General features: G+C 43.7%; 1 pseudogene; it reads right to left on the bottom strand.

Annotated features, from left to right (window-relative positions):
* Positions 1–653: 653 nt before the first annotated feature.
* Positions 654–13,250, bottom strand: part of LOC123168444 (proteinaceous RNase P 1, chloroplastic/mitochondrial-like) — a 66,623-nt pseudogene continuing 54,026 nt past the window's right edge.

The following is a 13,250-nucleotide window of genomic DNA, read 5'->3' as shown; positions in this document are numbered from 1 at the left end:
GACTCGCACCAGTCGTGGTAGAGCCCAAACCGCCTGCGCTGTGGTATATGGTTGGGACTGTGTCGGGCAAATCGATGGGAACTACATTCATGACCCACACCTTCATGTTTCCCAAAAGCTGCTGCAAACCTACAACAGGAGGCGTGTCCCAGGATTAATGTACTGTGCTGCAATATGAAGTAATTTCTGCTCCTGGGCTTGAGAAGAACTCTTGATCTACACTCTTATAACATTGATTGCCATGGAAGAAAAGTATAGATTTGGCGGCACCATTTCCATGCTTTTCGATGATAAAAAAGAACAATGACGTAGATGTGGTCTTACCCTCCGTATCTCCATCACGTTTCTGACAGCAGACCAGTTAATACCCAGGCCTTCCATATACGAAATGTGTATCGCCAGCTTCCAGTGCTCGTAGTCCGCTTGAAAATCCTTAGGGGGGGAGGCTTTCCACACACTCCAGCCTCAGAGCTTTTCTGCCAGTAAGGTGGTCTTTCTTTCCACCCTGAATGGCCATTCTGCCGGCCACCGTGAACCAGGAGAGGCGGGGTCTGCGGCAATTTATGGTATGCTCATGCACCCCATGACATGAGGTCTAACAAAGGCTACCGACCAATCTCACTTAACCTCGCTTGGGGTGAAGAAGACGATCTCTACGAAGTTTTGCCACGGGCGCGACCCTGGGGCGGCGGAGTAGACGGGCTCTCCAGTGTTTCGCTAGTGGTGCGAGCTTGGGACGCCGGGGAAGATGGTTTCTCCGAAGTTTTCCTGGTGGCGCAGACCCACTGCCGCGGGCTCTCGATGCCATCGCCGGTCGTCGTTGGCACGTGCCAGCTCCCAGCTTCGGATTCCTTCATCCAAGGGCGACATAACAATTTGTTTTGTTTGTTTCAGCACTTATATTCGTGAATGATTGATAGCGAAGGAGATCAGAGTTCGATCAATCACCTGAATGATAATTGAGTAAGGAGGCGGCAAGTGAAAAGTTGGACCGTGGACCAAGTACGTCAGTCTGACCTGCATAGAGTTTCCCAGGGTTCTTTGGATCGAAATTTTTCATGCAGATAACTCGGAGGATCCACAGCTGATGCTTGTACACCGAGCCAGGGCTTTAGATGTGTTGGGTTCTGTGATGTGAAACATACCTGGTGCTTTTCTTTCCATCTTGGGAAGAAACTAGTGCCGAGCAGTTGAAACAAGTGATCCCGCATCTCATCATTCATTCGTAACAAGCAATGATCGGCAACTGATAGCCGCATACAGCCAGTACCTGCAGCAGAAAAGGGGATGAACGGTTTACAAAGGTGGAAACATAAAGAACAACTCAGGGATAACAAACATAAATTCATCACTTGGGAGAGCGGTCATCTCACAAATCACAGCCTCGAGATCTCTCAGCATTATCTGTTGAGATTTACAAAATACTGTAAACAACAACTTGCTTCATTGGAGCCTACTTCTATCACTATCAGCTTAGCTTAGGTAAGTGATGCAGCCAATAATGTTTTTCCCAACTGTTATGCTAAGCAGATAACGTGGCCTCACCAATCATCATTGGAACCAGGAGGAGTGGCATATAATGCTCCAACATTTCGCCAACTTTCCATAAGCTTCTGATTGTGTGGAGCTTTTGCGGGACCGCCATTTACTCGGCTCCTATGCAAAACTATCAGTGGCAGTTTCTTTGACTTGGTTATTCTCTGTATACCATTTACAACAGAGTTCACCTACAATAGAAGCATGGGTTGAATGTTAACCGTGTTTCTCTGCCCTCATGCCAAGAACAATTGTATTATTCATAGAATTATTGCTTTGCAGGCCAACATTCCTTTTCTACCTGAGAAAAACTGAAAGCTTTACTATTGTAAAGGCCAACATTAGCAGCGTCGATGACAGTATCAAATGGTCCATGGCGATGGATCCAGTCCTGCAGAGACCATCTTATCAATAAGAGAGAGAAGCTTCAAGTGAAGAATATAAGCAGTTAATTAAATCACAAAAAAAAAACAGAGCAAAGGGTCATATGGTGTTCATTTCTTCATGAGTTACTACATAAATCAGCTTTATACATGTGTTATTTCGTATAATATCTTGATCTATACTCCTATATCATACCAACTATCTTCCCCCAAACAGTCCGACAACTAAGAAACTATTGCATTTTGTTAATTAACTGGAGAACTCTGATGATGCACATTTCCAGTATACACATTAGCCAGTAAATTCTTGGATAGAAAAAATAGCCTACATAAATCAGCTTTGGCGCACCTGATGGACATGGATAGTTGGTCGGTGATGGTAAATTTAGTTTCCCGATTGATCTAGCCATAGTCTAGGCGCTCAACTAGCGGGTGCCTTCTGCTTTGCTTGAGTAAATTGCAGAAAACCACCAGTTTGAGGGCTAGGTTAGCAGAAATCACTACGTTACAGTTTCTTGGCAAAAAACACCAACTCTCTCGTAAACAATTTGCAAATACCACTGATCGGCGGATCGGGTACCGATAAGTGGATTTATGACAGGTGGGGCCCGGTTTTTGCCGACGTGGCGCTGTCAGCTGGTCGGACAGCCGTTAGACGGCGCCGTTCGTTCTGTTTCCTCTTATCCCCCGTCTTCTTCCCCCGTTTCCCCCTTATTCTCCCCTGTTCCCGGTCGTGCGGCGCACCGTCCCCGCCCCCCATCGCAGACATGAGTCCGGCGAAGTCGAGCGATGCTGGCGGCGGCGCCCAGCCATCCACTGGTGAGATGTGCGGGAGCTCGAACCCTACGAAGGCGACGGCAGAAGAAGAGGAGGAGGACCCGCAGTACTCGGTGGAATTCAGGGCGGCTAGATCATTCGCCGCGGCGGTGAAGGCAAATCCAGTTGGAAGCCAGCACATTGCTTCAGCTTTCGGCGGCGTCTAGTGAGATCCCGGTCCCATTCCCCTCCGCAATCACATTCCCCTTCTGTTGCTAGGGTTAGGGTTAATGTAGTTCTAGGGTTTGTGTGTGTTGTAGTTCTAGGGTTTGTGTGTGTTATAGTTCTGTAATTAGAATGATATAGTTCTATAATTAGATGCTTACAACTAGGGTTTCTGTAAATAGAAGGATATGAATTGTTGCACTCAAATGATGTTCTGCTCTGGTCTGTACTAGCTTGCTTCAGTTTTCCTTAAGTACTTATAGTGCACTATTGTATTATTATTTGCAGTCTTGAAGATGAGGTTTGGGAATTGAGGATGCATTTTCATGACAGAGATAATATTGAAAGGAGTATGATGATGTCAGACATCACATATTACAATTTGGTAGCACTTATGGAGACAGAAGGGTATGGTTTTAGAGATTATATGTATTATGTGAGGGACCCTGGGCTAGGGATTGAAGGAATGGAAGAAATAGATGATGATGATAAGTTAGAGGAAATTTTAGACCACATAGCAGAGCAGAATAACAAGATATTGAATGTGACAATAGTTAGGGCCAGTGCAGAGAAAGTTCCCAATATAAATACCAGTGTTAATGTCATTGAGATGCAGACCCCAATAGAACAAATTGGGGAGCCCAAACTGTATCAGATTGATGATGAAGGAGTGTTGTTCAATGCTGAAAATGTGCATGTAGAAGCTGAGAGTTGTGATGCAGGAGGAGAACAAGAGCCAATGCCCTTGCAGTTTGACACACAGCAGAGCAGAATAAATGTGAGCCTGGAACCTGCTTTAGGTGATGCAGTAGTGGAAGAATACCATGTGACTGACAATTCAGAGGAGCAACTGTTAATAGAGCAAGAAATGGAGGACAAAAGGAGAAATGAAATTGAAATGTTTAGGAAGAAGAAGAAGGAAAGAGCGAAGAAGACTTGTTTGAACAGGAAAGCAGCAGTGATGGACAATGAAGAGGATAGTGATGATGATGATTTGGTAGAATATGGTGATATCTTAGCTAGGCTTGAGGAGATGAAAAGACAGAGGAATGACCCAGAACTTCATTTTGAAGGGGACACAGATGTTGAGGAAATGTGTGACTCAGAGGTGGATGATGAGCTGTATGTGCCACAAGGTGAAGAAGAGGATGTAGAGGAGGAAGAGGAGGAGGAAATGGAGGAAGAGGAACAAGCACCAAACAAGAGAAGGGCCAAGAGACAAAGAAAAGGCCCAACAAGCAATTCACATGGGAGTATAGAAGACATGTTTGAGGAGGAATGGATTCCATCATCTGATGAGGACATGAAACCACAAGACCTTGGTGTGGAAGATGATGATGGTGCTGAGGCATTGGCATATGTGTTGCCCAATGGTAGAAAAAGCAGCGCAAAGAAGATGAAGAAGAGGTTATGGTTTGATGAGCAAAGAGCTCATCCAAAGGAGCAATTTGTGAAGCATCTTTGCTTCTTAAATGTGTACCAGTTTAGAACTGCACTTCAAACCCTGCACATTGCTCAAAACAGAAACTTAGTCTACCATAGAAACTGTAGTGATAGGGTGATAGCACAGTGCATAGATGAGCAATGTCCCTTCTATATAGCAGCTTCTCAGATTGCAAATGAGAAGTCATTTACAATTAGGAAGTTGTATTTAGTGCACACATGCCCTTCTATGTCAGAGAACACTAAAGTCACTGCTAAGTGGGTTTCAAAATTCTGTGAGGAGGCTATCAGAAATGGCCCATGCACAACAATCACAAGTATTATTAATACTGCAAAGAGCAAGTATGGTGTGGACATATCAACACACATGGCATACAGGGCAAAGAGGGCAGCAAAGGCTGTTGTGTTAGGAGACCAGAAAGCCCAGTACACCAGGATTAGGGATTATTTATAGGCTGTGTTGGATACAAATCCAGGTTCAAGATGCATTGTGACAACAAGATATCTGAAGGAGCATCCAAGCACTAACCCTAGGTTTCATGCATTGTTCATATGCTTGAATGGATGCAAAGAAGGGTTTCTCAATGGCTGCAGACCATTCATAGGTAAGTCAATAGTATTTGTGCTAAGTGCTACTAATGTTTGATTTCATGTGCTAATCAATTGTGATTTCATTTATTTGTTGTAGGTCTAGATGGTTGTTTCATCAAGCTCACTACTGGTCAACAAATTCTAGCTGCAACTGGAAGAGATGGGAACAATAATATTTTTCCCATTGCTTTTGGAATTGTTGATAAGGAGGACACTAACTCCTGGACCTGGTTTTTATACCAGTTGAGACAAGCATTAGGTGGAGAATCTGGGAAGTTTGGGAACTACACAATAATTTCAGATAGGCAGAAGGTAATCAGTTGTAGTTACTTTCTTTATTTACTGTCTTGTATTTACTTTCTTTATTTACTTTCTTGTATTTACTTTCTTGTATTTACTTATTGTACTATCACACACACATGGCCTTTTAAAAGCCATTACCAGAGTGTTTCCCAATTGTCCCCAAAGGTTTTGTCTTAAACATATCTACCAGAACTTTCAAAATGCTGGGTTTAGAGGGCCTGAATTAAAGCAATACATGGATGCAGCTAGTTATGCATACACTGAACATGGTTTTAAAACTGCAATGGCTGAATTAAAGAATGAGAGTGAGGCTGCTTGGGAATGGCTAAGCAAAATACCTAAACACACTTGGGCCAGACATGCAATGGATATGAACTGCAAAACAGACTTAGTTGTTAACAATCTAAGTGAGGTTTTCAACAAGTGGGTTCTAGATGTCAGGGCTAAACCAATTAGGACCATGGTGGATGGAATTAGGACAAAGTTAATGGTCAAGTTCAATGCAAATAGAACAAAGACTGAGACTGTAAGATGGGAAATTTGTCCAACATATGCTGAGAAATTAGAGGAAGCAAAGAAGTTTGCAAGGAACTGTCATGCTTTGATGGCTGGGCCTAATCTTTACCAAGTCACTAGTGGGGAGAGAACTTATGCTGTGAACCTACAACATAGGACTTGTGGGTGCAAGAAGTGGGATATGACAGCAGTTCCTTGCAATCATGCTGTTTCTGCCATACACAAGGCTAAGCTTCAGCCAGAGGACTTTGTTCATGATTTCTTCAAAAAAAAAAAGATGTACCTGGCAGCTTACAGTCCCATTATATATCCTGTACCTGGACCTGATATGTGGCCAAGGACAGACAGTATGGACATTGAGGCTCCAGTTTTCAAAGAACACAAGGGAAGGGCACAGACTAAGAGGAGAAAGGGCCAATATGAGAAGCCAGCTCCCAAAGACACCTCAAGAATGGCCTCAATTACCTGCTCTAATTGCAAAAAGGTTGGCCATAGATACACCAACTGTAATGTTGCTTTGAATCCATCACTGGCAATGAGAAAGATCAGGCATGAGGTAACCAATGTCCTAATATTGACTATTTGATGTTGCTTTGAATTCATCTTCCTGTTCTTACACTATTTCATCTTTTTGTAGCCAAGCAGCAGCTCCTATGAACCTGATGCAGCCACACCAGCAAGGAGGGCCTCTTCTGCTGCTGGTGCTGCTGCTACTGCACCATCACCAGCACAGAGGGCCTCTTTTGCTGCTGGTGCTGCTGCTACTACACCATCACCAGCACAAAGGGCCTCTTCTGCTGCTGGTGCTGCTGCTACTGCACCATCACCAGCAAGGAGGGCCTCTTCTGCTGCTGGTGCTACTGCTACTGCACCATCACCAGCACAGAGGGCATCTTCTGCTTCTGCAACAACACCTGGACCAGCAAAGAAGAGGGCCTCTTCTGCTTCTGCAACAACACCTGGACCAGCAAAGAAGAGGGCCTCTTCTTCTTCTGCTACAGCACCTGGACCAGCAAAGAAGAGGGCCTCTTCTTCTTCTGCTGCACCACCAAGGAGGACAACTGCCGGTAGTTCATCAGCTGCTGCAAAGGGTAAAACAGTAGTAACTAGATCTCCAGCTGCTGCAAATGGAGCAAGGGCATCTTTCTTGCCTCCAAGGCCAACTGGTGTTTCCCAGAGAATTAGGAAGCCCACCCAGAAAATTAGAGATTACTTGACTGCTTCAGGTGCTCCATGGGAATGATGCATTTTAGGTGTGTGAAAACTCTTGTGATGATGGTCAGTTTGGTTGTGTGTCAAAATACTGTCAATTTGGTTGTGTCAAACTACTGTTGAGATGTTTGGTTGTGTCAAAATACTGTCAAATTGGCCAGTTCGGTTGTGATGATGGTCATGTAGTTGAGATGTTTAAGTTAAGTTGTGATACTATAATTCTGCTTCAGATATCTTTTCTGGTATTTTGTGATGATGAGTTTATCATACATTTTGTGATGATGAGGCTAGATGTCAACAAAGCCATCAAAGATGCCAAAAAACCCTAGGTGATGGCTAGATGTCGACAAAGCCATCAAAGATGCCAAAATACCCTAGGTGATGGCGAGATGTCGACAAAGCCATCAAAGATGCTAAAATACCCTAGGTGATGGCTAGATGTCGACAAAACCATCGAAGATGCCTAAAAACCCTAGTGAAGGCTAGATGTCGACAAAACCATCGAAGATGCCAAAATACCCTAGGTGATGGCTAGATGTCGAAAAAACCATCGAAGATGCCTAAAAACCCTAGTGAAGGCTAGATGTCGACAAAACCATCGAAGATGCCAAAGTACCCTAGGTGAAGGCTAGATGTCGAAAAAACCATCGAAGATGCCTAAAAACCCTAGTGAAGGCTAGATGTCGACAAAACCATCGAAGATGCCTAAAAACCCTAGTGAAGGCTAGATGTCGAAAAAACCATCGAAGATGCCTAAAAACCCTAGTGAAGGCTAGATGTCGACAAAACCATCAAAGATGCCTAAAAACCCTAGTGAAGGCTAGATGTCGACAAAACCATCGAAGATGCCTAAAAACCCTAGTGAAGGCTAGATGTCGACAAAACCATCGAAGATGCCTAAAAACCCTAGGTGATGGCTAGATGTCGACAAAACCATCAAAGATGCCTAAAAACCCTAGTGAAGGCTAGATGTCGACAAAACCATCGAAGATGCCTAAAAACCCTAGGTGATGGCTAGATGTCGACAAAACCATCAAAGATGCCTAAAAACCCTAGTGAAGGCTGATGGGAAACGTAGTAATTTCAAAAAATTTCTACGCACACGCGAGATCATGATGATGCATAGCAACGAGAGGGGAGAGTGTTGTCCACGTACCCTCGTAGACCGACAGCGGAAGCGTTGTCACAACGCGGTTGATGTAGTCGTACGTCTTCACGATCCGACCGATCAAGTACCGAACGCATGGCACCTCCGAAGTTCTACACACGTTCAGCTCGATGACGTCCCTCGAACTCCGATCCAGCCGAGTGTTGAGGAGCAAGGAGGAGGCAGCCGGCCAAGGGAGAGGCGCGCCAAAAGGGGGGGAGTCCTACTCCCACCGGGAGTAGGACTCCTCCTTTCCTTGTGGGAGTAGGAGAAGGGAAGGGAGAAGGAGAAAGAAGGAAGGGGGCGCCCCCCTTCCCTAGTCCAATTCGGACTAGCCCATGGGGAGGGGTGCGGCCACCCTTTGGGGTCTTTCTCTCCTTTCCCGTATGGCCCATTAAGGCCCAATACGAATTCCCGTAACTCTCCGGTACTCCGAAAAATACCCGAATCACTCGGAACCTTTCCGAAGTCCGAATATAGTCGTCCAATATATCGATCTTTACGTCTCGGCCATTTCGAGACTCCTCGTCATGTCCCCGATCTCATCCGGGAGTCCGAACTCCTTCGGTACATCAACATACATAAACTCATAATAAAACTGTCATCGTAACTTTAAGCGTGCGGACCCTTTGGGTTCGAGAACTATGTAGACATGACCGAGACACCTCTCCGGTCAATAACCAATAGCGGGACCTGGATGCCCATATTGGCTCCCACATATTCTACGAAGATCTTTATCGGTCAGACCGCACAACAACATACGTTGTTCCCTTTGTCGTCGGTATGTTACTTGCCCGAGATTCGATCGTCGGTATCTCGATACCTAGTTCAATCTCGTTACCGGCAAGTCTCTTTACTCGTTCCGTAATACATCATCCCGTAACTAACTCATTAGTCACAATGCTTGCAAGGCTTATAGTGATGTGCATTACCGAGTGGGCCCAGAGATACCTCTCCGACAATCGGAGTGACAAATCCTAATCTCGAAATACGCCAACCCAACAAGTACCTTTGGAGACACCTGTAGAGCACCTTTATAATCACCCAGTTACGTTGTGACGTTTGGTAGCACACAAAGTGTTCCTCCGGTAAACGGGAGTTGCATAATCTCATAGTCATAGGAACATGTATAAGTCATGAAGAAAGCAATAGCAACATACTAAACGATCGGGTGCTAAGCTAACGTAATGGGTCATGTCAATCACGTCATTCTTCTAATGAGGTGATCCCGTTAATCAAATAACAACTCATGTCTATGGCTAGGAAACATAACCATCTTTGATTAACGAGCTAGTCAAGTAGAGGCATACTAGTGACACTTTGTTTGTCTATGTATTCACACATGTATTATGTTTACGGTTAATACAATTCTAGCATGAATAATAAACATTTATCATGATACAAGGAAATATATAATACTTTATTATTGCCTCTAGGGCATATTTCCTTCAGTCTCCCACTTGCACTAGAGTCAATAATCTAGATTACATAGTAATGATTCTTACACCCATGGAGTCTTGGTGCTGATCATGTTTTGCTCGTGGAAGAGGCTTAGTCAACGGATCTGCTACATTCAGATCCGTATGTATCTTGCAAATTTCTATGTCTCCCACCTGGACTAAATCCCGGATGGAATTGAAGCGTCTTTTGATGTGCTTGGTTCTCTTGTGAAATCTGGATTCCTTTGCTAAGGCAATTGCACCAGTTATTATCACAAAAGATTTTCATTGGTCCCGATGTACTAGGTATGACACCTAGATCGGTTATGAACTCCTTCATCCAGACTCCTTCATTCGCTGCTTCCGAAGCAGCTATGTATTCCGCTTCACACGTAGATCCCGCCACGACACTTTGCTTGGAACTGCACCAACTGACAGCTCCACCGTTCAATGTAAATACGTATCCGGTTTGCGATTTCGAATCGTCCGGATCAGTGTCAAAGCTTGCATCAACGTAACCATTTACGATGAGCTCTTTGTCACCTCCATATACGAGAAACATATCCTTAGTCCTTTTCAGGTATTTCAGGATATTCTTGACCGCTGTCCAGTGATCCACTCCTGGATTACTTTGGTACCTCCCTGCTAAACTTATAGCCAGGGACACATCAGGTCTGGTACACAGCATTGCATACATGATAGAGCCTATGGCTGAAGCATAGGGAACATCTTTCATCTTCTCTCTATCTTCTGCAGTGGTCGGGCATTGAGTCTTACTCAATCTCACACCTTGTAGTACAGGCAAGAACCCTTTCTTTGCTTGATCCATTTTGAACTTCTTCAAAACTTTGTCAAGGTATGTGCTTTGTGAAAGTCCAATTAAGCGCCTTGATCTATCTCTATAGATCTTAATGCCTAATATATATGCAGCTTCACCGAGGTCTTTCATTGAAAAACTTTTATTCAAGTATCCCTTTATGCTATCCAGAAATTCAATATCATTTCCAATCAGTAATATGTCATCCACATATAATATCAGAAATGCTATCGAGCTCCCACTCACTTTCTTGTAAATACAGGCTTCTCCAAAAGTCTGTATAAAACCAAATGCTTTGATCACACTATCAAAGCGTTTATTCCAACTCCGAGAGGCTTGCACCAGTCCATAAATGGATCGCTGGAGCTTGCACACTTTGTTAGCTCCCTTTGGATCGACAAAACCTTCCGGTTGCATCATATACAACTCTTCTTCCAGAAATCCATTCAGGAACGCAGTTTTGACATCCATTTGCCAAATTTCATAATCATAAAATGCGGCAATTGCTAACACGATTCGGACAGACTTAAGCATCGCTACGGGTGAGAAGGTCTCATCGTAGTCAATCCCTTGAACTTGTCGAAAACCTTTCGCAACAAGTCGAGCTTTATAGATAGTAACATTACCATCAGCGTCAGTCTTCTTCTTGAAGATCCATTTATTTTCAATGGCTTGGCCGACCATCGGGCAAGTCAACCAAAGTCCATACTTTGTTCTCATACATGGATCCTATCTCGGATTTCATGGCTTCAAGCCATTTTGCGGAATCTGGGCTCACCATTGCTTCTTCATAGTTCGTAGGTTCGCCATGGTCTAGTAACATGACCTCCAGAACAGGATTGCCGTACCACTCTGGTGCGGATCTTGATCTAGTTGACCTACGAAGTTCAGTAATAACTTGATCTGAAGTTTCATGATTATTATCATTAACTTCCTCACTACTTGGTGTAGGTGTCGCAGAAACTGATCTCTGCGATGATCTACTTTCCAATAAGGGAGCAGGTACGGTTACCTCATCAAGTTCTACTTTCCTCCCACTCACATCTTTCGAGAGAAACTCCTTCTCTAGAAAGGATCCATTTCTAGCAACAAATATCTTGCCTTCGGATCTGTGATAGAAGGTGTACCCAACGGTCTCCTTTGGGTATCCTATGAAGACACATTTCTCCGATTTAGGTTCGAGCTTATCAGGTTGAAGTTTCTTCACATAAGCATCGCAACCCCAAACTTTAAGATACGACAACTTTGGTTTCTTGCCAAACCATAGTTCATAAGGCGTCGTCTCAACGGATTTCGATGGTGTCCTATTTAGAGTGAATGCAGCCGTCTCTAAAGCATAACCCCAAAACGATAGCGGTAAATCAGTAAGAGACATCATAGATCGCACCATATCTAGTAAAGTGCGATTACGACGTTCAGACACACCATTACGCTGTGGTGTTCCGGGTGGCGTGAGTTGCAAAACTATTCCGCATTGTTTCAAATGTAGACCAAACTCGTAACTCAAATATTCTCCTCCACGATCAGATCGTAGGAATTTTATTTTCTTGTTACGATGATTTTCAACTTCACTCTGAAATTCTTTGAACTTTTCAAATGTTTCAGACTTATGTTTCATCAAGTAGATATACCCATATCTGCTCAAATCATCTGTGAAGGTGAGAAAATAACGATATCCGCCACGAGCTTCAATATTCATCGGACCACATACATCTGTGTGTATGATTTCCAATAAATCTTTTGCTCTCTCCATAGTTCCGGAGAACGGTGTTTTTGTCATCTTGCCCATAAGGCACGGTTCGCAAGTACCAAGTGATTCAAAATCATGTGTTTCCAAAATTCCATCAGTATGGAGTTTCTTCATGCGCTTTACACCGATATGACCCAAACGGCAGTGCCACAAATAAGTTGCACTGTCATTATTAACTCTGCATCTTTTGGTTTCAACATTATGAATATGTGTATTACTACTATCGAGATTCATTAAAAATAGACCACTCTTCAAGGGTGCATGACCATAAAAGATATTATTCATATAAATAGAGCAACCATTATTCTCTGATTTAAATGAATAACCGTCTCGCATTAAACAAGATCCAGATATAATGTTCATGCTCAACGCTGGCACCAAATAACAATTATTTAGGTCTAAAACTAATCCCGAAGGTAGATGTAGAGGTAGCGTGCCGACGGCGATCACATCGACTTCGGAACCATTTCCCACGCGCATCGTCACCTCGTCCTTAGCTAAACTTCGCTTAATCCGTAGCCCCTGTTTTGAGTTGCAAATATTAGCAACAGAACCAGTATCAAATACCCAGGTGCTACTGCGAGTATTAGTAAGGTACACATCAATAACATGTATATCACATATACCTTTGTTAACCTTGCCATCCTTCTTATCCGCCAAATACTTGGGGCAGTTCCGCTTCCAGTGGCCAGTCTGCTTACAGTAGAAGCACTCAGTTTCAGGCTTAGGTCCAGACTTGGATTTCTTCTCCTGAACAGCAACTTGCTTGCTATTCTTCTTGAAGTTCCCTTTCTTCTTCCCTTTGCCCTTTTTCTTGAAACTAGTGGTTTTACTGACCATCAACACTTGATGCTCCTTTTTGATTTCTACCTCCGCTGCCTTTAGCATTGCGAAGAGCTCGGGAATCGTCTTATCCATCCCTTGCATGTTATAGTTCATCACGAAGCTCTTGTAGCTTGGTGGCAGTGATTGAAGAATTCTGTCAATGACGCAATCATCCGGAAGTTGAACTCCCAGTTGAATCAAGTGATTATTATACCCAGACATTCTGAGTATATGCTCACTGACAGAACTATTCTCTTCCATCTTGCAGCTATAGAACTTATTGGAGACTTCATATCTCTCAATCCGG

Source organism: Triticum aestivum, chromosome 7D, assembly GCF_018294505.1.
Source record: "Triticum aestivum cultivar Chinese Spring chromosome 7D, IWGSC CS RefSeq v2.1, whole genome shotgun sequence".
Taxonomy (NCBI): Eukaryota; Viridiplantae; Streptophyta; class Magnoliopsida; order Poales; family Poaceae; genus Triticum; species Triticum aestivum.
This window is presented reverse-complemented; position numbering and strand designations above follow the sequence as displayed.